Source organism: Callorhinus ursinus, unplaced genomic scaffold (genome assembly GCF_003265705.2).
Source record: "Callorhinus ursinus isolate GAN/ISIS: 27379988/994484 unplaced genomic scaffold, GSC_fseal_2.0 scaffold10, whole genome shotgun sequence".
NCBI classification, from domain to species: domain Eukaryota; kingdom Metazoa; phylum Chordata; class Mammalia; order Carnivora; family Otariidae; genus Callorhinus; species Callorhinus ursinus.
Window position 1 is genome coordinate 33,470,810 of NW_027397072.1, and position 26,939 is coordinate 33,497,748.

The window sequence follows — 26,939 nt, forward strand, 5'->3', positions numbered from 1 at the left end:
CTCACCCTGACTTGCCTACCCATTTCTCACCTCTGAAATTGTTCATCCAGATATATCTTTCTTCCTCCGCTTTCTAGCCCTCTGCGAAAGGAAGCTTTCGTTTAGCAAAGGGACCTGGGGATGTATCAATGATTTTCTCTTATATCCTCACTGTGTTTTTCCTACGTATAGACATGCACAGCAGCAGTACCGTGGCTAGAAGCTGCTGACACAAGCACATAAGGATGTGGGGGTGAGGGGAGAGGTGTTCCCCAGCCAAGATCTCGGAAAGATTCTCCGTGTTGGTATTTCCCTCAAAGATTGCAGCTCACCTGGGAATAAAGACCAAGAAGCTGTTTAACGCGAAAGCCGTTCGGCTTCTAAACTACACAGAGGAGTAAAAGCTGAGCATTAAGGTTGAGTTGGGAAAAATCTAATGCAGCAATCGACGAACCATTCATTGGCCTTTCCAAGAGAAGCATTATCATTGCCAATACATCACTTCCCCATAATTAATAAAGGAGCACTGCACCAGGCCCTTGCTCTCTTGACAGCTCATTCATCCTTACAAATCCTTAATGACTTGGCAGGATGAAAGGCTAGACCCACTGTGGAGTTCACAAACCTGGCTGCACATCAGACACACCTGGGAAGCTTGTTAAAAATGCAGATTTTAGGGGGCGCCTGGGTGGCTCAGTCGTTAAGCGTCTGCCTTCGGCCCAGGTCATGATCCCAGAGTCCTGGGATGGAGCCCCACATTGCGTTGGGCTCCATTGGGCTCCCTGCTCCGCGGGAAGCCTGCTTCTCCCTCTCTCACTCCTCCTGCTTGTGTTTCCTCTCTCGCTGTATCTCTTTCTGTCAAATAAAATCTTAAAAAAAAGAACCACTTTTAAAAAAATGCAGATTTTAGCATCCCATCTTGAGACTCTGATGTTGTAGTCCTCAAGGGTGACTCGGAGCTTGCATCTTTAAAGCACCAGTGACATTCACCACTGGTGTAGTTTGGCAGAAGGGTGAGGGGTCAGGGACAGCTGTGTGGAGAAGCTGAGAGGAACAGAGCACCAGGCAGAAAGTTAAGTCCTTAGCAGAGATCTCCCCACTACTTACTCTGCAGCTCTCTGGCCGCCAGGCCACAGGGGAAAGGAGATTCTGACTCCACGAATCCCACTGTTTGACTATGAGGCCGGTGGCTCTCAACCCTGACTGCTTCAGAATCTCCTGGGGAGCTTTTAAAAATCCCAGTGCTTATGCCACACCCCAGACTGATTAACCTGGAATCTCTGGGGGTAGGACCCAGTCATCAGTAACTTTTTTTTTAAGATTCCCAGGTTGATTCTTACCTGTACCCAAGGTTGAGAACCACTGTTCTGTGCCAGTACCCCTCAACCCTGAATGTGAATATGAATCACCTGGGGATTGCAGGTTCTTCTGGAGCTGATCTGGAGAAGGCCTAGGATCTGTATTTCTAGCAAACTTACGAGTGCTGTTGGTACTGCCTGGATGAAGATTGTGCTTTAATTAACAAGGGTCTGCTGTGTCCATCTAATGCTCGGGGATACCCAGCTTGATGGAGGAAACCAAGCTTCTTCTTGTCTTGTATATTCCCAGGAATCATTCTCGCCTAAGAACATTTTCCTTTCCTCGTAGGAGATAAATATTCTTGACTTGCCACAGACTCTTTGTTAGACTGCACTGACTAGTGGGTGTAAACAGAATGACATGTGGGGAGACACAGAAGGTCACCATCTCTCTGTGAGAGCATATCCTTAGCCAAAAATTACTTAGGGTACTGATTTCAAGGGAGTGTGAGAGGCAGACGTTTGGCTCACACTCAATGAAAGGAACTTAGAGAGAAGAGTGGCTGTTTTCTAAATGACACAGAGCATGGCCTGTAACTAAAAACTCCCCCCACCCCTCCACAGGAAATAGGACCAGGCTAACTGAAGGAACTTAGCAAAAGAGCTGAATGAAAATGTGAGCGGACTACATCTCACTGGAATAGATTCTGTGGAAGGGGCATGGCCTATTCTTGCTATTAGGGACCACTTGGTGAAAGCTCAGATTTTCTTGGAAGTGTAAGCATGCTTGAATGACATGGGTGACACCAGCCCGGTTCTTAAATGTCTATATTCCAGTGCTGTCCAAAATTCACCTTGTCAGTAGCTGAGAAAGCATCAAGGCTTCATCTTGGTCCTCTTTACTCCTCTTCTTTTCCAATCTAGTCTGGTATTAGGTTAATTTGAATTTGGGGGGGATTTACATTAAGGTCCTCTCTTTACCTAGAACCATTAAAAGGCAGCCTAATGCCTAGTGATTTGGCACACCCTTTCTGATTTGGCTCAATTTCTGAATCCTTAATTTTTTTTTTCCTTTCATTTCTCATTAAAGGCATCTTTATAAGGGTTCCAGGGCCCCACGGCAAGTCAAACCTTTTGCTCCCTCCTAAATGTCATACATGACTGGATTTTTATTGCAAGAATTATCAAAGGCTACATCACTGGCACAAGGCTCTAGGTAAGGAAATAGAGTGGTTTCTGCAGGCTGTGGCTTTGGAAAGAAGAAATATTGTATGTAGGAAGGTGGTGATTTCCATTCCAATGCCAATAGTTATTTCTTAATTGTATTCTTGAATCTTGATTGCCATTCTTTTCTTCGGGCTTAGGGTTCAGAGATATGGGATCTGGGTCTCTTCTGTTATGTATCTGAAGCAATAGGGCATGACCATTTTGGGGACTCCACAGGGAAATCACTAAGATTTCATATATTCTAAAGATGGTTCAGATTTTCATGAACTAATTCCCTACAAACCTTCAGGAGATCTTTTAGCAAACTCACTTTCAGACCAAGTATAAGTGTTGAGAATTAGGCCCTACTTTTTCATCCAGTCTACAGAGAAACTGGACATATGATCAGGGCTATGAAAATTTTATAATATATTTCATATTTTACTAAAGCTCTTGATAATTTTTCAACATAAGAAAAACAAGTACTTTGTTGTAATTTCTTTCATTTTTACTTTGAATCGTGTAGGTCAGAGTTACCATCCTTGTTTTTCTAGCCTTGGGTCTTCGCAAGTGTGTTCATATAGAGTTAGTATTCCCCACCTCATTTCCTTCTCTGCCAACCTTCATACTCAACTACCTGCTCACCCTTGAGCTCAGTTGGATACTGATTTCCATATAAGAAGACAGTAGCGTAGCAAGCACACCACGTGGAGCTCAGCATTAGCCATTCTTCCACACCTAGGAACTCCAGCTAGATCACTGGCATGATTTGTGTTTTGGGTTTCCATTGCTGCTGATTGGATCCAGGGTTTTTTGCTTCAAGTGTGACTGCAGGGAATTTTTTGTTGATTTCTAAGCACTATTATTTCTCCTCACTGTGGTCTTGTTCCTGCAAGTAAACTTTTACTTCTCTGTTTTGTTTTGACTAGTTCAGCACCACCCTGAATTCCATCTAGTAGTTGGCCCTACTGCTGGGGTCCTACTCTGGGGCCTTACTGCCTCCCCAGTAGACTCACAGTTCTAACCCATAATTTCTTCACTGGGCGGGGGGGTCAACCCACTTCCTCTGAATTTGTCACAGTATTTGGATCAGGGACCTGCACTTCCATATTTGAGCAATTTATGGTCAAGGATTGGGCTTGTACAAAATCCTGACACACTTATTTTCCATTTCTGCCCCTTAACACATTAAGGACATTCTCTAGTCACTGTCCCACAACTTTACCAGTGACTAACTTCATGGCCGAATCATTATCTAGAGCAATTAGTGGGTCAGAAAAGAACCGAAACTGTTAAGAGTTAAGGATTTGGAGTCAGAATATCTGGGTTTGAATCTCACCTCTGGCTGTGTGATCTTAGGGAAGTTCTTTAATCTCTCTGAGTCACAGTATCTTTGTCTGGAAAACCTAGATTATAGAATTTCCTTAAAGGAGTTATAGGAAGGATAAAATGTATATAATGTGCTTGACATAGTCCCTGATTATAGTAATTATTCAATAAATAATGCTGTTGTTATTACTATTGTTGGTAAAGTTCCATAAAAATGATATTCATAAAATTAAAAAAAGTATCCGTATAATTAGGTTCCACACAATCAGCCATCTCATTTTCAATAATGATTATGCTATCATTTGTAGTATACAGAATTCTATGCAAGAAATAAATCCAGGAAAGTGAATGCTCTACACTTTGAGAGTACTTTCCTTCTCAGTAATGAAAGAAGCTGTTGCATACTTTCTAAATCTGTAAGTACAGAGTGTAGTTATATGTTTGATACAGGGAGCACCACATCTGTTATATACTGGTTTGGTACAATTTCAAATCCACTTATTTATGACAAAGACCAAAACAAATAGTTGTTTTTAGAAGTAAATTTGTTTTGTTATAAGAATGAAGTAAGTTGTGTCAGGAAATCACCGTCTCCTCTCCTCTCACCAATAAGAAGTCAGCAGTTCAGCTGCTGGAGGCCACCCCCGCAGCTGGGCGGGGGGGGGGAGGGGGAGGATCTTCTTGATAGAAACATATAAAGAAGCAACTATGTCAAAGGGACATTTAGACTATAAATACCAAGAGTTTGTGAGGCCTATCTGAGAGTGTTCAGTCTGGGCAAGGCCACTCCTTCTCATCTAAAATAGCTCTCCAAAGACCTTGGGGCATTAGCTCTTGCCTTGGTCGAGGCAACTCTTATTGGCAGAGGTGAAAATCATGCAGCAGCTCTTGGCAAAGCTCATCTTGTCCATCAACACCAGAGCTACCGTTCCCTAGCAACATGCTCTAGCAACAGGGAACTTTACCTTTTGCACTGATAGCTGGACCTCAGCTCACAGTTGGCTAACCTGTCTCTCCCAAGTACCAACTCCTATAAAGGTTCAACCCTACTGAATGTGGACTTTATTCCTTTCCTCTCCTCTTGCCTGAAACAATCACGTGATTAATCTATCATTGATTCGGAGTATATTATTTCTTTATTGGCTTTATTAAGAGACATCCTGTATGCTATTGACTTGTGAAATTCCCACAGTGAACCTGTGTTAAATAAATTGCTGGCAAAAAACCCCCTCAGTCTCTGAGCATTAATTTGCTTTCCAAAACAAAGCAACATTCTTGCTGGGTCGCAATATTTCTTTTCCTTTATGTCTGAGTATTAACTTCATCCCATCTCCATTATAATCTGGGGGCGTAATTTCCAATAGAGTTAAACAAATTTCACTACAATGAAGATTTTGCTTGTCCTATCAATTATATATTTTTTAAAGATTTTATTAATTTATTTGAGAGAAAGAGAGAGAGAAGGAGAGCATGAGCCGGGCAGGGGGCAGGGAGGGAGAAGCAGAAGCTGACCCCCCCAGGAGCAGGGAGCCCAATGTGGGACTCAATCCCAGGACCCTGAGATCATGACCTGAGCCAAAGGCAGACACTTAACCGATTGAGCCACCCAGGAGCCCCTGTCCTATCATTTATATTAACAGATGACCTTATCTGTGACATAAACTTCTTTGCTAAGTTTGCACAAACTTTCCTCAACATCAATTCAAGGACTCTCTACCAAAAGAGACTGAAGATGAAGGCTCCGGGGTGCTTTGTACTAGTTATTTGTGTAGATATTAAAATTATTTGCCATCTACCACCTAACTTTTATTTAAGAAATCCTTAGGAACTAAGGAGGGAATTATGATTACCCTCATTTTACAGATTGAGATCAAGGAGATTTGTCTCACCCTGGCTACACAGTATCAGTTATATTGTTTCAGAATATGGAAGCCCAGACCCACTCTTGGAGATTTGGCCCTCATTGATTGAAAGTGGAGTCTGGGCATGGGAAAATTTTTAAGTTCCCTCTGTGGTTCTAAGTTTCAGCCAGAGCTGAGAACCTCTGGCCTCAGATCAAATAGCTAATTAGTGGTAAAGACGAGTGAAAAAAATCCCTTTACCTCTGCCACAATGCTGCTTGTATTCTGCTGTCCCATCAAACATTGATATTTAACAGAATATAGAAATGGGGACTCTTCTCGGAAACTTGAGAGCCTTTTTACATTTCTAAGGGGCCCAAGTCGGTTTTGTAATTGACAAAGATAGATAAGCAGATTGGAAGAGATGATCAAGAAAAGTGAGTCCGTTGACTGCAGGGCCTCTTTCTGTTTTGTTGAACACTCAATCCCCAGCATGTAGAGCAGTTTTGGGTACATGGTTGATGCATTAATAAAGCACATATTGTGCCCTGTAAAGGACTGCCCTGTGTTGACAGAAGATGGATTTGGGTTCTAGGGTAAAGTAAACTCTTTGGCCCCTGTCCAGTGCAAATTGCAACTCAGGAGGAAACACCTTGTAGCTATAGTGCAGGCCCTAGTTAGCAAATGACGACCATACCATATCCACACCCACAATCCTGCCTGGCCACCTGCTCTGCGATGACAGACAGATTGTCTGTGGGGGGCATTGCAGGAGACCAGACCACACAGTGATGGCAATCTGACCGAGCCCCAGGCTTACAAGGGTAAGCTGACCCTTTGTCAATTATCTCAGGAATTACTTCTAAGCTCATTTGGCCCACTTTGTAAGAATGTCAGAGAATCTCTTATTTCCTGTTAAGAGAGGCTCTTTAGGCACATAATTAATTTTCTCATTGACTATTTTTCAAAAATCAAGGGACCTGTGAATTTTCTGATATGCTCAAAGTCAGTCATCAAGCAACTCTTGCTAAAGGCAAAAAGCTGAGCAGAGCAGAGACAAAACGCAGTTGAGAATAGTCATATTAATTCATTTTCTCATTCATTCCTTCATGTATTTATTCAACAACTATTGATGAGGGCCTACCCTGAGCCAGGCACTGTCCCAGACCTAGAGATACAATAGAGAAAACAGTTAAATTTCCCATCCTCTGGGACTTACATTGCACTGGAAAAAGAAGAGGCAGTACGCAAAATAAACAAATGGACTTATGCTAGGGTATCAGCTGGAGATACTGCTATGGAGAAATGAAGCAAGGAAAACAAGCTAGTGACTTCAGGAAGCAAGTATGAGTTTAGGTGGTCAGTTTTGCGGACACCTCAGTGAAGTCACAATTTCTCATTGACCGTGCCATCCCTCTGAGAGTACTACACAGATGAAAGGATAGAGCACAGTGTCTTGTTTGTTTGATACTTTGTTTCTGCGGTGAGTGAGTCGCGGTATCTTGAGGAATTCCCACCTCGAAGCAGCCAGCCTTGGTCAGGCTCAGCTGCAGAGGCTCAGCCACAGGTTTGCGCCTCTGCATTCAGGTGCATGTTCATCTGATATAAATCCAAGCATTGTTCCAAAACGACAGATAGTTCCCAGAAGTGGCATATAAAATGATTGTATTCTTTCTAAGGCAGAACTGTTGCAAGAATTCTGACCACCCCTTTGGGTTTTATTTAAAGAATGGTGCTTTAATGCAACTGGATGGCAAACTTCACAAGTGAGCTCTCGTGCAGGGAACATCTTCCCACAAAGTCAACAGCACTGGTGAGGAGGGAGGGGAATAACATGTGTGTAGCTTACTGATGGTTCCAGTGCTTCTTTCCATGAGTTTGTCACGCCTCCTGTATCCTTCTTCCTATATTCTTCTCTGAGATCACACAATAGAGCATGCACGCATACACACACATACACATTGCACTCCTACACACACACTCCTGCACAAACTCACACACTTGCATACACAAATCTTAACTGTGGCTAAATATATAATTATTGGAAAATGACTATTTGCAAATTTGCAAAAACACATGGAAATAATAGCTGACTTCTTGTTTTTTGTTGTTTTTTTCTTTCTAATTTTATTTAACCTTCATGGTCTTTTATTGGCCAAATCTTATATACTTGGTTTCAAGTCTCCTTCGAGGCTCAAAGGCTAATGCAGAGTATGACCCATGCACTGCTCTCTTTCAAAAAGAATGATGATAGATTTGAGACCTAAAAAAGATACTTGATTCATGTATCATACAGATCTTGAGAGACATTTGGTTTTTGTCTTCCTGTTTCTTTTGTCAAAAAAAAAAAATCTCTGAATCCAGAAATTGCTCAAGGAAGGATTTTAGATGGAAATATTCACAGCAAAATGCCAACCTAACTCAAAGGAGGTGATCAATAAATACGTGTTGAATAAATGATGCAAATTAATGGAACATGCCTTATTATAGGGCAATCATGTAAAGGAAACTCTGTAGCACATTTATTGGCTGAACTTGTAAATCATTCAGGCAGCAAACAGTGAGTGACTACTCCATTCAGTGACATGAACTGAGTCCTGGGGTGGTTAAAAACATGAATTAGATACCTCTAGGAATTCAGCTTCATAGTAAGAATTAGACTCTGAAGATTTCTGAGCACATGAGTGCTATAGCCAAATATGCATTTCATGAAGGTACAACTTGAGGAAGGTATGAGATGTGTCAAAGTGACCATGGTCAGGGATAAAGAGACCAGTAAGGAGATGATTATAGTCATCTTGCAGAAACCCCAACCAGTTTGAGGACTCTAAGCAATGACTGGAGAAGTAAGGGAATATAGTTATTCTTCTCCTTGGCTCAGATCTACAGCAGAGTCTCGTTACTGCTCCTTTCCCAGCCCAGTACTTTTTAAAATTACTGAGTTTTCACTTTCACGGGAATCCTTCTGGATAGTTCCAATTGGAGCACATATAATTTCTGTAAGGCTGCTAGTATTCTAGGAAACAAGTCTCCTTTGAGGGTGGCCTGCTAAAGGTGGCGGGGGCAGGGGGCGGTCATCTGCTCCAGCAGACAAAGAGAGTATTTCATCACTGCGATGGTGCATGGTGATAATGAAGAGTGGACAACCCTTAGTTGGTTTTGTTATTGTTTTTAAATTGTCTTCAGACAACGCATCCCCTTTTTCTTTGTACCTCAGAGTCACTCCTCCCACTGCCTGACCCCCTTGATGTGTGGCTACCTTTTTAATAGGTTATAGGAGACTGGGAGTATCTGGTATCCTTTCTATGACATAGATCTGACTTGTAGGTGGGCAGCAGGTGGTAAGATCCTTTCCCCCTTACCCCACCTTCACAGCCACTCTACTAGTAAATCATCAGACATTTAAATCTACTGTGTGGGAAAGCCAAATGGAGCTAAGTTTGACAAAGGATGGCCTTTATAAAGAGCCTCTTGCTTCCCCTAACTACAGCTGCTTTTAATATTATTTTAGAAATATACAGAATCAATTAAGGAAATCTGAATGTAGTCAGAACATTTAATCAAATATTTATTGTCTTTTGAACACACACACATTCAGAAGAACACTGATTTGCTAAAAGCAGTCTTATTTGTTGAATAACAGATCCAAGATGAGCCAATTAGCTTGATTTTTCCTATGTATTTCTGACATCGCTGGTGACACACCCATATTCTGACACAAACCAAAAGATTGTACATTCATCATTAGGAGAAATCTAGTGTTAATTTACACTAACACTACTTGACATTGTAGGATATATTTTTAAAATGGAAAGCATGTGCTAGATTTTTAGATCTTCATCCCTTTCTTTTAAAGTGAAATGTTATTTATTTTATTTAAATAAATTTAATACACTTGATTATTAAGATTAAGTTTTAATACATATACTTAAATAAAATTTCATTCATACTGATATTAGAAAAAAATGCCTAATGAATATTTCTGACAAGTTTGGAAACATCTTTCTTTTTTCTGTGAGAGAAAGTATCTTATGGTCAGAGCAGATGTGTGCTTGAATTTTGTGGAAATAGGCTTGAATTTTGGAAGTGACCTGTTAGCTATACAATCAAAGATAAAAATCATTTATTCATGCGATCACTTATTTATTGAGTTTTTAAAAGTAACTATTAAGCAAGGGACTATGTTAGACATAGGAATCATCAATGAACACATGAAAAAATGGGGCTTTCATCTTGGGGAATAAAAGAGACATTAAACAAATTATATAATTTCTAATGCAGGAAGATGACCATTTTTAGAAGAATCTGTTCTTTTTTTATCTACATATCTTCCAGAAATGCTCTTACAAATTACTCTCTTATATTTATGGATAAAAAGAAGTATTGATAGCCAAAGTGAACAAATTAATTCTGGCTTAATTCTGGCATGGAGACAATGCATTTCATAACTAAAAGATTCCTATATTTCTACCAAAGTTAAGATTTCTGCATTGTGGTATATAAACAAATAAGCAACTAAGCCTGGTGTATTACACGCTCTGCCAGGAGCTGTGGGAGGACAATACTCAACCAGGTCCTCCTCTTTGAGGTAAAGAGAGGAGGCTCCCAGACGAATTGCTTTAAAAACTGGAAGAAGCACAGACTGCTAGCTGGTTTCTGAGTCTTAGTCTCTAGTCTACTTTTGCATTATATAGTCCTGGGATGGTGGAAAGACCACCTGGGAGAAATGGGGTGTAGTGATTTCAGAAATGGGGCTGCAACAGGGAAATGAGATTGGGCTTGTATACCTGCCAAGGATTCCACCACAGGAACTAAGACCCAAAATAATAATCCAATCACACAGAAGTTGCTCAATGCCTGGAAAAGATGCTGAGTAAAGGGTCCCTCCCCCGTGGGAACAGTTGAGGACTTTACCTAACCACACTGAACATATAACCAATGAGATGGCTCAGCAGCCATCCTTCTTTCCTACGGGAATAGTACGGGAATGTAGAGGAAAGAGGGTGGGCAGAAGGTAGACAATATCCCCTTCCTTCCCTAAGTCTCTAGAGCACTGGGTCTCAATTGGGGTGGTAGGGCTGCTTAGGGGCAATTTGGAAATTCATGGGGATGTTTTGTTGTTGTCACAATAATATGGAAGTTGCTACAGACATTTACTGGGCTAGGGCCAGGAATGCAACACATCTTACAATGCATGAGCCAGTCCCATACAGTGAATAATTGTCCTTTATTTCATATAACTTTCAGATGTTCTACGAAGCCCTCATATAGGCGAAAAACTTATTATCTGAGTCTAGAAGCTTACACTAGTTTTTGTATAAGAACGAAGTATTTTTGGCATGTTTTAACTTACACAGATTTTTCCAAGAATAAAACTATTGTGTATATTGAGGAAAGGCTGTACTTTGTTTTATTTGAATTTTAAAAAGAGCTGTTCACCATTTTGGAAAATCACTTCACTGATGGCAATGTTGCTTGTTAACCAACATTTTATAATTAGAACATTTTATAAAATTTTTAAAAATTATGTATGGAATAGGTTATATTATCAATTAATTTTATTTCAGAATAAGGAAGAAGTTGCCGCCGCATATTTGTTGGAAAAGAGGGAAATTGGATCTGAAGGAATCAATCACCTCTTCAAGTTCATAACTGTCCAATACTTGCAAATATAGCCTGCGGTGTCAAGGGCAGGAGTTGTGGGAGAAATTTGAATCTATTAGGAGATTGAAACTTAACAATAACTATGAAGGAGTCAATTATAATAATGAGGCTCTTTCAAGAACGGAAATCGACCACAAATTTTCTGATCTGGTATTAAGGAACCACTGTAGGAAAGGACTGCACCAGAGCTCCACTGGAGGCAGATCATTCCAACACGACTCAAGGGTCTTCCCTGCAGCTTTTATAGCCAATTGGATGACCACATACTAGAAGAGCGGAAAGAGCGTGTAGTTACAGTTTTAGAGCGTGTAGTTACAGTTTTGCTACTACCTAGCTACTGCCAACTTTGTCTCGTTTTATTTTTTCTACAGAACAATGATTTGCTACCTTTTGCTCCTTCATTAAAGATCATAACAGCACTCGGGGCACCTGGGTGGCTCAGTCAGTCAAGGGACCAACTCTTGATTTTGGCTCAGGTCATGATCAGGTTGGAAGACTGAGCCATGAATCGGGGTCTGCTTGGGATTCTCTCCCTCTGCCCCTCCCCACTCACATTCTCTCTCTCTCTCTTTCTCTAAATAAATAAATAGATAGATAGATAGATAGATAGATAGATAGATAGATAATCTTTTTTAAAAATGTCATAACAGCACGGAGCTTTGCTTCTCTTGCAAACTGGAAATACTAATAAACTTTCTGTCTCTTTCAAGATTATTCTGAGAATCATCTGGTCCTATAAACATGACAGGAAATGTGATTCTGTACCTTCTTACATTCCAAAGTACTCAGACCTATATAGCTCATTTTGGTTAGTTGGTTGAATATGGCCTCCTCCCCTCCCCAGCCCAACAAGCACAGACGCTGGGAATTTTGACTTGGTCTTTATATTTCCAGTGGATGATTCTACTTTCTTTATTCACATGTATGATGTACCTGAAAAAACTATGATTACTTGACATCATTAACTCCTTTATAAAGGGCCCAAGAAAGCACTATGTATAGTAGTGTCTAGATATTGAGGTGAATTAATCATATATTTTATAGGAACAGGTACTCTAAAAACAAAATGTACAGAGAAAGAAAGAAGCTGGGTAAGTGTTTTAAAAGATGGATTAATCTGAGAGTGAAATCCCACCAGGGGAACAGTTAATTAAATCCTGTGAAAGGAGTGGAGTAGATCCCCAAGGCTGGCTGGAGTCTAAACTGGTAGAACAGAGTGTTTATTGTGCCCCTTACAGTTTGTATCTGACCCTCAGGAGGGTTGTTGAGCTTCAATTTTTATCTGTCCAAAGACTTCACCATTAAGCCCAAGCTGCCCGTCTTGGAAATGTCTCCCAGTGCACAGAGCTGAGAGTGTGATGGGGGACGGAGGCAAACCCAATACCACTGCTAAAGATCAGCTCAAAGTGAAAGGAGCTGCTTTATAAAGTGTGGCCCGTAGATCACACAGCAGCACTGTCCTCCTAAACAAAGGTCAGCACCCTGATGGTTAGAGTTGCTTCTCATGAGAGGTGATGGTGCTATTAATTGTTTAAGGACAATGGAAGAAGGGCCAACTCTAAACTGTTCCATTCACTTCCCTAAATGCTCTCTCTCCTCTGAAAAACATTGCCAACTGCCATCTTTGTCTCCTTTTGCCTCTTCTACAGAACGATGATTTGCGACCTTATGCTCCTTCATGAAATGTCTCTCTGCAACTGACATTCACATAAACAACTCTATCCTTCTTATTCCTCCCAGAATGCTGTTTGCTTTAATTAAATCTTGATTAATTTCCACTTTTTCCCAAAGAAAACAATAGCAGTTTCCTTTGATATTTTTGAACTTACTATGTAAATTCACCACCTTTATCTATTATATTCATGACATTAAATTTTTATGGCTATCACCTTGTAATCCTCACAAAAGAATTTTTAATAACAAAATGGGAATGAAGACTTTTTCATATATGACCATATTACTGTGAAAAGTTCATTTAGTTATTATTAACTATGTGTATAACAATAAGCAAACTACTTCAGGATCCTAGATTTCAGGTTGAATATCTGTAAAATGGGTATCTGGAACTGATTTTTCCTTCTTTCTTCCATTAAAACGTTGAGATTTCAGGATATAAAGTCTCAGTGCTTACTCTAGGTTTCAAAGCTCATGTTCCATCATTTGGTCTATACTGCATCTTATAAGAGAGATGATATGGAATTATCAGCAACCTCCTCCATGATCGGGATTATAGTCATTCATTTTCTCTGGAAAGATAACTTTCAGATAGTACTGACTTCCTGGTATTGATTTATTTAAAAATAAGCAGTGTTCATGTATTTTTTACTGTTTACTGTGACTGCTTTTTACAGAAAAGGGTTCTTTCCCATCCATCTAAATAAAGTCAATAATCACTCAATTATTTTGATTATGAAGACTTTTCATGTCTTTCCACGTGGTTCCTAGCGGTGCCCATTCCTCCTGAAACCAAAAGAATTTTTAGAGTATCACAATTTTCTATTTTTATTTTATTTTCTCTTAATTAAAATTAGATTTTCTTCTCTGCATTTCATGAATTCCCAGTGTGCATAAATCTTTTGTATAACAATAATCTATGTTTAAATACATTCCTCACTTTTTATTGTAATAAGTTTCAAACATAAGCAAAAGTAAAGAGTGAAGTAGAGCTAGTCCCCACATACCCACCTTCAGCTTCACCAGTTAACAACAAATTGTCAATTCTGTGACATCTGGATCTCCCTCCAATGTCCAGGTTTGATATTTCAACGCCACTCCTGGATATTACACTATTTCATCAGTAAATACTTCAATGTGTATTTCTAAAAGAGAGCTCTTTGTTTTTCATAACTACAACATTGTCACACTTAGCAATAATTACTTAATTTCATCAGATATCCAGTGTAGAAATTTCTCTGATTCTCTGAATAAACAATATGTTTGCAGGTAGTTTGTGAGAACAGTGATCCAAATAACATTAAAACATTACATATGTATGAGATGTCTTGAAGAAGCTCTTTATAAATTCTTCCTCTCTATTTTTACAATTTAATATCCTTAGAAGTCAAGTCCTTTGTTCTGTCAAGTTTCACACATTCTGGAATTTACTGAATGCATTACTGTGGTATCTTTAATAGATTTCTGTCTTCTATCTTTTCTATAAACTTGTTGCTTATCTAGCATGACTGTGTGATAGGGAGTCTTTTGTGTATATCTTCCATTTTGTCATATCAAAAAGCAAATAATATCTGTTTGCTCTCCTTCGGTGTGTTCAGGTATCATCAGCTTGATTCATCTATCATAAACTTCCCCACCTAATGTTTTCAGCAGCCGTTGATGATTATTGCCTGGATCCTTAATTTCATTGGAGATTTCAAATTGAAAATATTCTATCTGTCATTACTTCATAATTTACTAGTTGGAATTCTTAAAAGCAGAACTTTCTCTTGAAGGGAAGCAGAATTTGCCACCCCAAAATATGTTTTGGTACAAGGATTATTTTAGAGTGATGATTTTTCAGAAGCAGGCAACACAGGAGAAGCTCTGAAAACTGAATAGAAGCTACCATGTTGTAAGAAACATTTACTTTTATAGGGAAATCTCCATTTGTAAGAGTGTCTTACCCTCTATATTGGAGAAGGGGAACGACCAAATCTCTAGAAACTCTTATCAATGGAGAAGCCTTGTACTTAAATCCGAATAACAACAATAAACTTGATTTCTGTGCTTTTCTTGATGACCTTCCATAACTGGCTACTTCCCCCCGCCCCCAACATTTTTCTTTTGTCTTTATATGGAGATGGCATTTAAGGTGATGGTTGGGGCCATTCTGGGAGTTACTCAGTTTTTCTGCATATCCCGTGTATACAGGAGGTATACATGTTATTAAACTTCTGTTTGTTTTTCTCCTGTCAATCTGTATTTTATTACAGGGGATCTCAGCCAAGAACCTAGGAAAGTAGAAGGAAAATTATTTTTTCCTCCTCTACACTCTCATCAACTATTTGGTTACCCTGAAGTTTGATTTGAACAGTTTTAATGCTTTCACTAATCCTGCTTATGCACATTCTTTCCCTATTTGCTCTTACTTGGCTTAATCCACTTTTTAATGTAACCCACCCCTTTAAAACAGCATTTAATTAAAAATTTAAAAACAGCTTTGATTCAGTTAGAGCTCCATACTTTATAGAGACTTAAAATTTCCTCTTATGTTTAAGTCCAAGCAGTTTTTCTAGAGGGCAAGCTGACAAACTTTTTATTTTTAACATGCCTTTAGTCAGAGTAATTCTACATCAAGCAACTTAGCCAAAGAGAATAATTAAAAAGTATGCACAAATATAAATGCACAGAAATTCAATACAGCATTGTTTATAATAGCTAAAAATTATTGCAAACAATCTAAATGTCTACCAATAGGCTGTGTAACACATGTTAACCACGAGTTGCCATTAAAAATGGAATTCTAGATCCATGTTGACATGAACAGAATGATCTATGGATCGTATAGAATATAGATCGATACTGACATAAACATATATTGTGTTAAAAGCAGGTTACAAAATATCATGTATAGTTAAATGCTATAATTGTAAAAAGAATAATTTCATAAGAATAGATACAGATATATGTATATATATAAATTAAGAAAGCTTATCCTTTCAAATGTTACTTATATTTATTGATTTCTGGACTGTGACATTTGAGTAATTTTCTCTTTTACTTTACTTACTTTCATTAACGTGAATTTTTTCACAATTAACAACATGATTATGATTAAAGAAGTATTTCCAACCAACAATAAAAAACATTTCTTTAATCGCAAAAAACCCAATAAATCAATTTTCAATTTGTAAATAAAGACTATCCCTGTTCATTGTCACTTAAGCTAATGTGCCTCACCCCTTCCTCTTCCCTTAAACATCATGGTGCAGATCCCAAACAGTGAAGTGGTTTTGCTATTGAAATGATTTCTACCTTCCCACTTTTAAAATTTTATGTCTGGACTCGATGCTTCTTATCACCTGTGAAATTGCTGCTTTTATACCGAACTGGACTGCTGGAAGCTTTACATTGAAGGTTAAGTTTCTCAAACAGAAGCCTTTGCCACTGCTAATGTTCTGTAGTCCATGGAGACTCTATACATAGTATAGCATACATAGTATGCTATTTAATCTTTAGAACCACTCTGTGGTGTTAAGTATCAATAACCTCACTTTACAGATGAGAGGAAAGCCCATGTTCACACAGCTAATAAACTCCTAAACTGGGAATCGGACCCGGGACTTTTGACTCTCAAGTCCCTTCTTTGCCTGCTTGACCACTGCATCTCCTCTCGGTCTCATTCACCTCTTTTCTACCTTGAAAGTCTTACCTGACAAGTCTTAACCACACAGAGAATATCTTACTTAACTCTCTGCCACCACATTTCTGTTGGAATAGATTACCTTATCCATCACTGTCTAAGCTCTTGTGCACCTAGCACAGCTTCAGCTCCTTTGAAAGAGGCACATTCTACTTCCTCCACCACCCTAGGTACTGAGATGGTCATAAATTGTGAGCCAAGCACACTGAACTGCTATTGCTGCCTAAACACAAAGGTTTTCCATCAGTCACATAGAGGAAGCACACCCTTCATTACAGTAAGAAGTAACCGACCTTAGATATCGGTCTGGAAATACCTTATTCATTCACCCCAAGGCAAGAAAGTTGACAGGAAATCTGAAATGATCACTGCAGTTGCAGTGTGCTGAAAACAGGTTGTTTGAAATTACAAATAGTGAAAATATCCGATAAGTTTGGCAAGATGGGGCAAGATTCGTTTTTTTAGTCAAAACATTCTAAGACAAAACTTTAATATACATGTTTCTATATCACACTGGCAAATCTTTAAGAATTAAGACATTGTAAAAGATGTTTATCAATCTATGATGCATCATCTGATAAATGAAAAGGACGGGGCATCAAGTATATAGGAGAGAGCACTTTTCTGGCTTGGGGCAGGAATGTACTGAGATGCACTATGAACATACTTGACCTATGTCTAAGCCAGTATTAGAAGCATGGGAATGAAAGCAGAGGAATCAAAGTCGTATAGAAGGCCAAGTGCTGTCAACAGCGACCTTCTGACTTATATATGATGTTCTTGCCTGTTTCAAAGATGTATAGTCCTCCAACAAATGTTTTCTGAATGTCTAGGACATACCAGACCTGTTCTAGGTACTGTGAGTATAGCACAGGAAAACTTACTGCCCTTCTGGAGTTTACATATCCAATCAGTGGAGAGCAAAATTATAGACTACTAGATTTGTAAGGGATATTAGTACATCCAACTCAACAAATATTCCTGAACACCTCCTTGCGTCAAGCACAGTGATGGAATAGAACGTGCACACTATCTGTTGTGAAGTTTTTTTTTGTTTTTTGTTTTGTTTTTTTAAAGATTTTATTTATTTATTTGACAGAGAGAGACACAGCGAGGGAGGGAACACAAGCAGGGGGAGTGGGAGAGGGAGAGGCAGGCTTCCCGCGGAGCGGGGAGCCCGATGCGGGGCTCGATCCCAGGACCCTGGGATCATGACCTGAGCCGAAGGCAGACGCTTAACAGCTGAGCCACGCAGGTGCCCCTGTTGTGAAGTTCATGGCTTAGAAGACAGCCTGGAGTCTGCCAAGTCTAAGACGGTCCATGATACAGCACAATACAGCTAAGATAATGCCACGAGGAGACACTTAAATCAGATTTAGGAGTCGGGAGAGCATCCCGAAGGAAGTACTGTGCATACCGGAAGACAGAACACAGAAGACAGGTGGTGGTAATTTTCCCATTCTGCTCTGCATTTTTGAGTATAGTGTTCCTGGTTGAGTATGTCCAAGGGACAGACCTGAGACAAAGAGGATCTACAAGTCCTAGCACATGGTAAATGATAACAAAAACTGAAGATATTTATCTTGGACTATTAAAGACTTAAACCTAATAAATACCTAATTATAAATAAAAATAAATTTATTTGGTGTGATTTCAGATAGCATATTTCAGTCAATGGCCAAATATAAATCTTCCTAAAATCCCTACTCCCATTTCTTCTATTTCTTCTGGAAACATCTTTCCCTCACTATTTAACCAGCTAACAACCCCTCATCTCCTTTCTGACATTCCTTTTCCTCCTCCTTGCTTTGCTTTTCTCCAAAGCACGTACCACCTTCTGAATATACATATTTGACTTACTAATTATTAATCCACCTTGTCTCAAATAATACGTCATGTAAAGGCAGAGATTTTATGTTTTGTTTACAGCTATATTTAAAGTTCCTAAAAGAATGTCTGCCCTATAAATATTCGTTGAATCAATGAATGAGAGTTGTCCAGAATATGAAATGCCACATAGAACATTTTATTTCCATTATAGACAACTGAAAGTTTAATGGATTTGTTTGAGTATTAATGCTATGGGTAAGGAGTATAATCAGATGGACCTATGATTTTTTTTCCTGATAGAAAAATACACTTTTCCTTTTATACATCCAATGTTGGGGAACTCATTTCCTCAGGCAAGGTGGGTAGACAACTCTGATCCTTCCTGTTTTCTTCTTACACTGAACCAAATTCTGCCACTCTGAAATCTCTATTTAGTGATCCTAATTCCAATATGAATTGATATTCAATATAGAAGTAGATATAAACCAGTTTAGGACTGAAAACATGCCTAGAATATAACTTTTACAAGATCTAGTCATGGTACTAATAAAAAAAATTACGTGATTTAGAGCATTCCATTTAAGATTATTTCCACTGCTGTCCTTTCCATGGTGCAAATGGTAAGACTGGCTCTCTCAACAGGCTGTCTTCCTCTGAGGCTGGCTTTCACTGACTCCCATTATCCTTTACCAGGACAGTTGCCCTCTAGCCAGATGATTTTAAATATGGTGTTCTGGCTCAGGAAACAATGTTATCAAGAGATGATATTCTTAGCCTTAACAGATTATCTTTTCTATAATTACTAATCTTCATAATACAGTCTTTGTTTTCTTCTTTGGGGCATATGTTTAATCTGCATAATAAATCATTATCACATGGTTATGAGAGAGTACCAGAAAGGGAAATTTACTCTTGGACAAAAACATATATGATTTCTCAGAAAAGGATACTGTCTCAATGGTAAGATTAAATTTATCTTTCAATTTCTAATTACTTTGAAATCTCAGTATGTCCTAAAGTGTTGATATCGGCTTCCCTTTTTTCCTCCATGGTTCCTGCTAATATTTTGATATTATTCTCAGTAATGTTTATAATGTTAGCTACCATTTCTATATTAACTATAATAGTAGCTAACACTTACTGAATGTACCTAGCACTGTTCTGGATACTTCATAAGTATGAAATTATTTAATCTTCTTATCAGCCCTTTGATTCAGGTACTAATAGTATCTACATTTTAAAGTTAAAGAAACTGAGGCATAGAAGGGTTGAGTAAATGTAGGCAGTTTTCGGGGAGCCTGTGCTCATGACCACAGTGTTAGATCTTCAGATTTTCTATGGGTTCCCATTTGGATTCATGTTTGCAAAGCTTTAGTTAATTGCATGTGCAAATAAGCTGAAACAATTGTCTTGAGTATACACTAAAAACCTTGTGGAAAGAGGTAGACATAATGAATGCAAAAAAAAAAATCATTATTTTCTTGGAGTCCTCAGAAATATATTTAACTAAGGTAACCAAGGTATTTAACTATGTCTTTATCATAACTCCTTTATTTATTTATACCTTAAATTTAAGTTATAAAATATTTATTGAGGAATCTATGTGTTGATAGTTTAGTGTCTTAGATCAGCAGTTCTCAAACTTTGTGGACCCCATTATACTCTTAAAAATTAGTGAGGATCAAACAGATCTTTGGTTATGTGGTTATATCTATAGATATTTATTAGAAATTAAGAATTTATTAAGTGGTTATTTATTCAATAAAGAGAACAATAATATACCTACTACATGTTAACATAAATGATAAATTTTTACCCAAATAACTACATTTTCTATAACAAAAATAGCAATGAGAATGGTCTTGTTTTCCATATTTGCAAATATTTCTAATGTTTGGCTTAAGAGACTACAGCTTGATTTGCATATCTGATTTTCCATTTAATTTGATTTGTCACAATATCACACACCATGTAGCCTCTGGAAAACTCCAGTGTACACTTGTGAGAAAACGAGAATGACAAAGGAAAATAACATCTTATATTATTATGAAGAAAAGAGCATTGACCTTATGGAGCCCCTGAAAGAATTTCTGAGATATTCAGGAGCACCCAGATCACACTTTGAGAACAGCTGTCTTACACTGATAGATGAGGAAAAAAACAAAAGAAACCTTAGTTTCTTTTAGAAAGACTTAGACTTCCTTTAGATAATTACATAAGCTGTAGATTCCCCTATTTTCAGTTCTGTTTTCAAAAAAAAAAAAAAAACACAACACATAGCTTTCTATGATGCCTCAGAATTTTTGAGGAATTTGGAGGAATTTTGCTCCCCTCAGCAATTTTCTATTAAAAATATAGTTAACAACCTTAACATATTCCCAGACTTGTTTTATCTCTAAGAGCCTTTGTTCTGTTTCAAAGGGTGGGACTAAATAAGTAATGAGAAATTAAAAGCAATTTTTAGAAGTCAGTTGTGTAAGATTCTCTTTTAAGAATTATGACCTTGGGGCACCTGGGTGGCTCAGACGGTTAAGTGTCTGCCTTCGGCTCAGGTCACGGTCCCAGGGTCCTGGGATCGAGCCCTGCATCGGGCTCCCTGCTCTGCGGGAAGCCTGCTTCTCCCTCTCCCACTCCCCCTGCTTGTGTTCCCTCTCTCGCTGTGTCTCTCTCTCTGTCAAATAAAGAAATAAAATCTTTTAAAACAAAACAAAAACTATGACCTTTTCCTATGTGCATATTCTTCATATCATCCAATTTGAAACAACCTATTTTCCCTTGTTTTCCCCTGTGGGGACCCTACAAAATCTTTGGGCCTAGGGCCTAAAACAGAGTGCTGTCCATTTCCCAAGGACACCATGTGCTCTTGTCCGGACTCCTTTCCCTGACTGCATGTGCAAGGAGGCTGAATTCTTGATACCCTCTAGAGTCAATGCATTCATTTAGGGATAGAGAAGTTGAGTCTTACCCTTCTGAGGTGTGTGTTAGCTGAGGAAGACTGACAAGAAACACATATATAATCTAATGTTAGATAACAATCGCCCTAGAAAAAAACTTAATCAAGTTACAGGGATAGAGAGGGACAAAGGGGGTTTTCAGGTGAGACGGTCAGAGAGGGCCTCCCTCAGCAAGTAACATTTGCCCAGAAATCTGAATAAAGAAAGGAGAATGTCTGTTTCTGGGGCAAGAGCAGTCCTGGTAGAGATCATAGAACACGCTGATTCCCTCAGGTCAGAAGAAACTTGGATCACTTGCCTTTGAGGAAAGAGCAGGAGCCAGTATGGCTAGAGCAAAGAGAACAAGTGAAAGAGATAGAGAAAATGTGAAAAAGACCAGGAGAGGCTGTTACCATTTTTTCTAAGAGTGCTGGAAGCTCTTGGAAGGTTTTGAGTAGAAGAGTGTTGAGTTTAAAGAGAATCACTCCACTGTGGAGAACTGCCTCAGGAGCATGATGGAAGTAGGAAGACCAGTGTGGGGAGAGTTGCCAGTGGCTTTCACTAAGAGGTCAGAAGTGGGAGAAGAGGGGTCCAATTTGAGATCCTTTTGGATAATAGAGACAGCAGAATTAGTTGATGGATCAAAACTGGGATATATGAAAAAGTAAGTCAACAAGGTAAGTGGATCTTTCTGTTGAGCAACTGGGTGGATGTAGGTGCTATTTACTAAGATAGGGAATCCAGGGCTTAAACATGAAGTTTTGTTTTGAATGTATGAAGTTTGAGATACCTACTAGGTATCTAAGAAGGGATGTTGACTTCTCAGTTGAATATGTGAGTCTGGAACACAGGGTTGTGGCCTGAAATAAAAATCTGAGCATTATTGACATGCGGTACGGTTGTTAAAATCCATAAGAAAGTGGGGAGCACATTGGAGGCTGCACCTCCAGTATTAACTTCTGTCCTGATGGTATGACTATATCAAGAAGAGTAGAGTATCTTACGAGAAATGTACATTTCTTTTCTGTCCAAGAAAAGCTAATTGGGATGGAGGACATGCATTATTCTCTTGATTTCTGAGTATCTGGGAATAGTGATCATCCATTTCAGATGGTCTAATATAATCACCTTTCCATAGTCTGTCTTGTTCACTCCTTTGTTAATATCACCAAACCTAATGCCCACTGCATATTAAGTACACATTAAATTTTTAAAGGGGCGAGTGAACCATTAAATCAATGAATAAGAGTTAACAGTCTATTTTCTCTGATATTTTGGTCTGGAAAACATGCTTATGATTAATGGATGGGTGCGTCTTACCTACAGTGAACATAGTATTGCAATGACAGTGTCATGCAATATTTGTAACATTCAATGTTTAAAAACATATAATACTGTTCTCTGAAAACAGGAACAGAACGCTTGTTAAACAGGTAAATTTCTTGGGCAACAAAACCTCTTAAAATTTATTCTTAGTAGGCTAAGCTGCCATTGGAGTCTGAAGAAAATGTCAGGTTTCTATTATCTTAAAAGATGAAAGACGTTACGATGTAGTCCTAGATTGGGAACTGAGGTTTTGTAACTCCCTATTCTTGGAACCCTCTGAATGCATGCAAGTAAATCAATTCAATCCTTTCTCCGTCAGGTGGTTATCTGTAAAATAATCCATCTGCTCCTCTCCCCCAACACCCTCCCTATTTCTTTGTCTCACATTATTAAAAAGAGGTAATTTCTTGCCACGTAAACAATATTTTAGAAATGATTGCTCAACTTTATAGTCACCACCCAAATGAAAAAGACTCTTGACCTTTTGCTGAAGGAAGAAAAGGGGTCAGTTGGCATGGAAAGTTTCCTTCCTCTGGCTGAAGATGAACTTCACTGAGTTTTTCTCTGCTCTGTACACTTAAGCCGCCTGAGTAATTTACCCTTGAGTTGAACTGCTGAGTGTCAGTAGATGTGTGTGTGTGTGTGTGTGTGTGTGCACGTGTGTTTGTATATAGGGGGAGATTTGGCCAACATGCGAACTGAACGCAAAGACATTGGTTAATAAAGTTCCAAGAGGCCCAGAATATGTTCGGTAAAGGTCCATTTCTGACTTAGAGTAGCTTGATATGGCATAGCAAATTTCCAGAATAGTTGTGATGCAGTACTTCTCAGGAGCTGTTTGGACTGCAGCTCAGGGAAAAAGCCAGAGATGATCACCATGTGTTAATAGCTTTTCAGAAAAAAATGCTGTATTAATACATGGCTTTGTTATTATTCCAGTCTGCCTCCTTTGGGAACACATTTTGTTATCAAACTGTGAAAATCCAGTATTATAACTTCTGGAGGGTTGTTTTACTCTCCCTCTCTTTTTCCTGTTCATTAATATTGTTTGAGAGGTAATTTCTTTATTCTGATAAAAGTCCTTTTCTCACCCAGTTTTTCTACTCTCCACACACACATCCCCCCCACCCTCCCCCGCCACCTCCAACTGCGTGTGTGTGTGTGTGCACGCGCGCACACACACACAATTACCATTTTTCTGCAAAACAAAACAAGCCACCTGTTTGAGGCTGTTCTACTTGTCACAGTGAGGACAACCTGTTATTTAATCAGCATAGTACTGGGCTGAACCAGGTGTCTTTCAGTCCCTGTTTACATATTGCTGAGGCCAACTAAACTCAATATGACCTTTACAGAGCTAAACTATCCCGACAAATTGCACTGGGTAGTCATCTTAGTATTTTTAAATCCAAACATTAAAAAAAGTCTTTAAAGCAACATGTGTTAGAGAATCAAATGCACTGTCCATTTAAGAGCCTATGATTTTGTTTGAGTAGTAAAACCCAGGTGGTTAGTTTTCTCATTGAAAAACTCTCCTATACATATAGAGTGCATTTCTCTCTCCTTTTTATTTATTTATTCATGAGAGACAGAGAGAGAGAGAGAGAGGCAGAGGGAGAAGCAGGCTCCCAAGGAGCAGGGAGCCCGTTCTCTCTCCTTTTTAAAAGATCAGTTTCTAATGGGTTCCAAAGAATCTCCGAGATAACCAGATTTCAATATGATTTTATTCTTTGATGGACTTTCTAAGGAAATTCACATCCATTTCACTGGATGTTGTGCTTTATTATCGATCAACTAATTTCACATTTCAGGAAAACTCTCAAGCTTCATCAGCTGGGACCACTAATTCAGAATGTGTAAACATTTAGACATGTGGTTATTATTGAATAAACATTTAAAATATTTGACTGAATTTCTGAGGTCCTTTTTGGGGGGAATTAAATTCTAAATCAGCATTTTAAGAAAATAAATGTTCAAGAGATGTCAGAATTTGTGGGGTTTTGTATGTAATTTTAACTTACACATTTAAAACTGCTTTTTTGTGTAATTTTTTTATGCTTATAGTATATAATCACAGTGAATTCCATTGCTCCTCTAGAACCTGAACCCCACATTTTTGGTATACTATTTATCTTCTAATCATGAATTTTCTCAGGCTTAGGAAAATCATAAATGTTCTTTAAACTCATAAAAATCTTTCTCTTGGTCACCTGGCTGGATACCACTTTTTTTCTCAAGGTTTCCTGATACAGAGATAATAGTGATAAATACCTCTTCTATTCCACAGATGAGGAAACAGAAATTTCTCAACCTGGTTAGAAAGAGAAAACTGTCCAGGGGCAATAAATAGAGGTTTCATGTTCCTATTTCTGAAAACACTAGTTTCATTTCTAATTGGGAAATTTCACTAAAGTAGTAATGATAAATGTTTCCATCTTAGCTTTGAACAAGCTGCTTTGACATCTTAACACTTCTGGATTTGTGGAAACCATTTTAAAAGCCGAGACTATTGGGAGAAAAATACAAGCCTATTTAATATCCCTTGCGTTGTTTGTCTCTTCATAGTGGCCCTTTTAATAGCTGTATAAATGCTTATCCTCAGTCCCCACCCGTGGGTCGCTAATTAACGTAGCAGGGCAATTTCTTCCTGACGCCACATCTGTTGATACATCACATTATAAGGTTTCCATAGTGACTTGACTTTACTGAGGAATGGGAGAAAAATGGGAGAAAGAAAGATCCTAAGATAAAAACTGTGTATTTTCATTATTGTTTTTTCAAATTATGTTCTGATTTTCTGTGGTGCCAGTACAGAGGCTACAAATGTGTATTGTTTAGAACCAAAACAAAAAGCCTCGTGAAGCATTGAAAAAGGAAACCAAATGTTGCTCTCTTCCCCAAATGAAGTGCTTTTGGTTGCCAAATGTTAGTTGTTAGTTGCCCTTCATCAAAGCATCAAAGTTGATGCTTTGATGAAGGAGGTTGAGTATGTTAGTTGAATCCTACCAACAGGTCTTATTGGGGTGAAAGGGGTTCATTTTCAAGTTGTGCTGAGTAATTGACTGCTCCAAAATACACATCTTTTACCAGTCCATACGTTGTCAGGAATGAATGAACTCAATGATATGCTAAGAGATGAAGACCACAATATCGCGCAGCATTTGTCACCAGCACCCACTGTGTAATCTTATATTTTGAAGAGATTCATCACTGTCTGATGCTTCAGCACGAATGCCTAGCAATGCAAAGCATCACATCCACAATCTTCTAATTATGGAGATATCCTTTATGTGGGAGGGGGCGAAAGGAGTGTATTCTTTGCCCTTAGATACAACTGTTTTAGAAAGATGGCGTCATTCAGAGTCCTTTTCCAAAAGGAAGCAAATGTTCTCCTTTTGTGTGTGTGTGTGTGTGTGTTTGCACAAAAGCATATGCTTTTAGTATTTTAAAGAACATGAGTTGCCATGGGGAGCAATAGACATTAGAAAGGGCAATTTATTAGATCTGAGGTATATCACATCATATCATATCATATCATATCATATCATATCATATCATATATCATATCATATCTTTTTAAGGTTTAGGCTTTGAATGTCACTGCACATACAAATGAATGCCATATTTATTTGTAAGTGCCATGGTGTTGGGAGGACAAAATAGGCTTTGAATTCAGTCATACCTGGGTTTGAATCCCTGCCATATGTTAGCTGTGTGATTTTATGCAAGATTATTTTATGTGCTTGAGCTGTAGTTTTCTTATTCATACAAATAGGAATGACCCCTTTCTTGCAGACTAGCTGTTAACATTCAACAAGATCACATTTGTAGAGCATCTAACAGTGTGTCTGGGAAAGAGTAACAGTAACTCTTAGATCCCTTTTCTCTCCCCATAAAAGAACATAGCTTGATTTGGGCTAATAAAATCTCATCTTGCAGAGAATGATCATAATCTTTGCCACTGGGCTTATGGGTAGAGGAAGGAAACAAAGTAATTTATTTATTCTTGAAAATAAACCTAAGGAGAACTGGTGGTTCACAAGTCTTAACACTTGTAGACAAGTTGTGTTTACAGGCTGGAAAGTGGGATCTCAGCTCTTCATAGCTCCACCCCTCTCTGTCTCTCTCAAAATTCAGAGCATTCCTTGCCTTGGGCAAACCCCAAAAGAGGGGG

At 38.6% G+C, this 26,939-nt stretch overlaps 1 protein-coding gene across 2 annotated transcripts in view; it reads right to left on the minus strand.

The window, feature by feature from the left end:
* SLC8A1 (solute carrier family 8 member A1) overlaps nt 1-26,939 on the minus strand; it is a 358,133-nt gene that overhangs the window by 304,967 nt on the left and 26,227 nt on the right. The gene's annotated exons all lie outside the window — the stretch shown is intronic.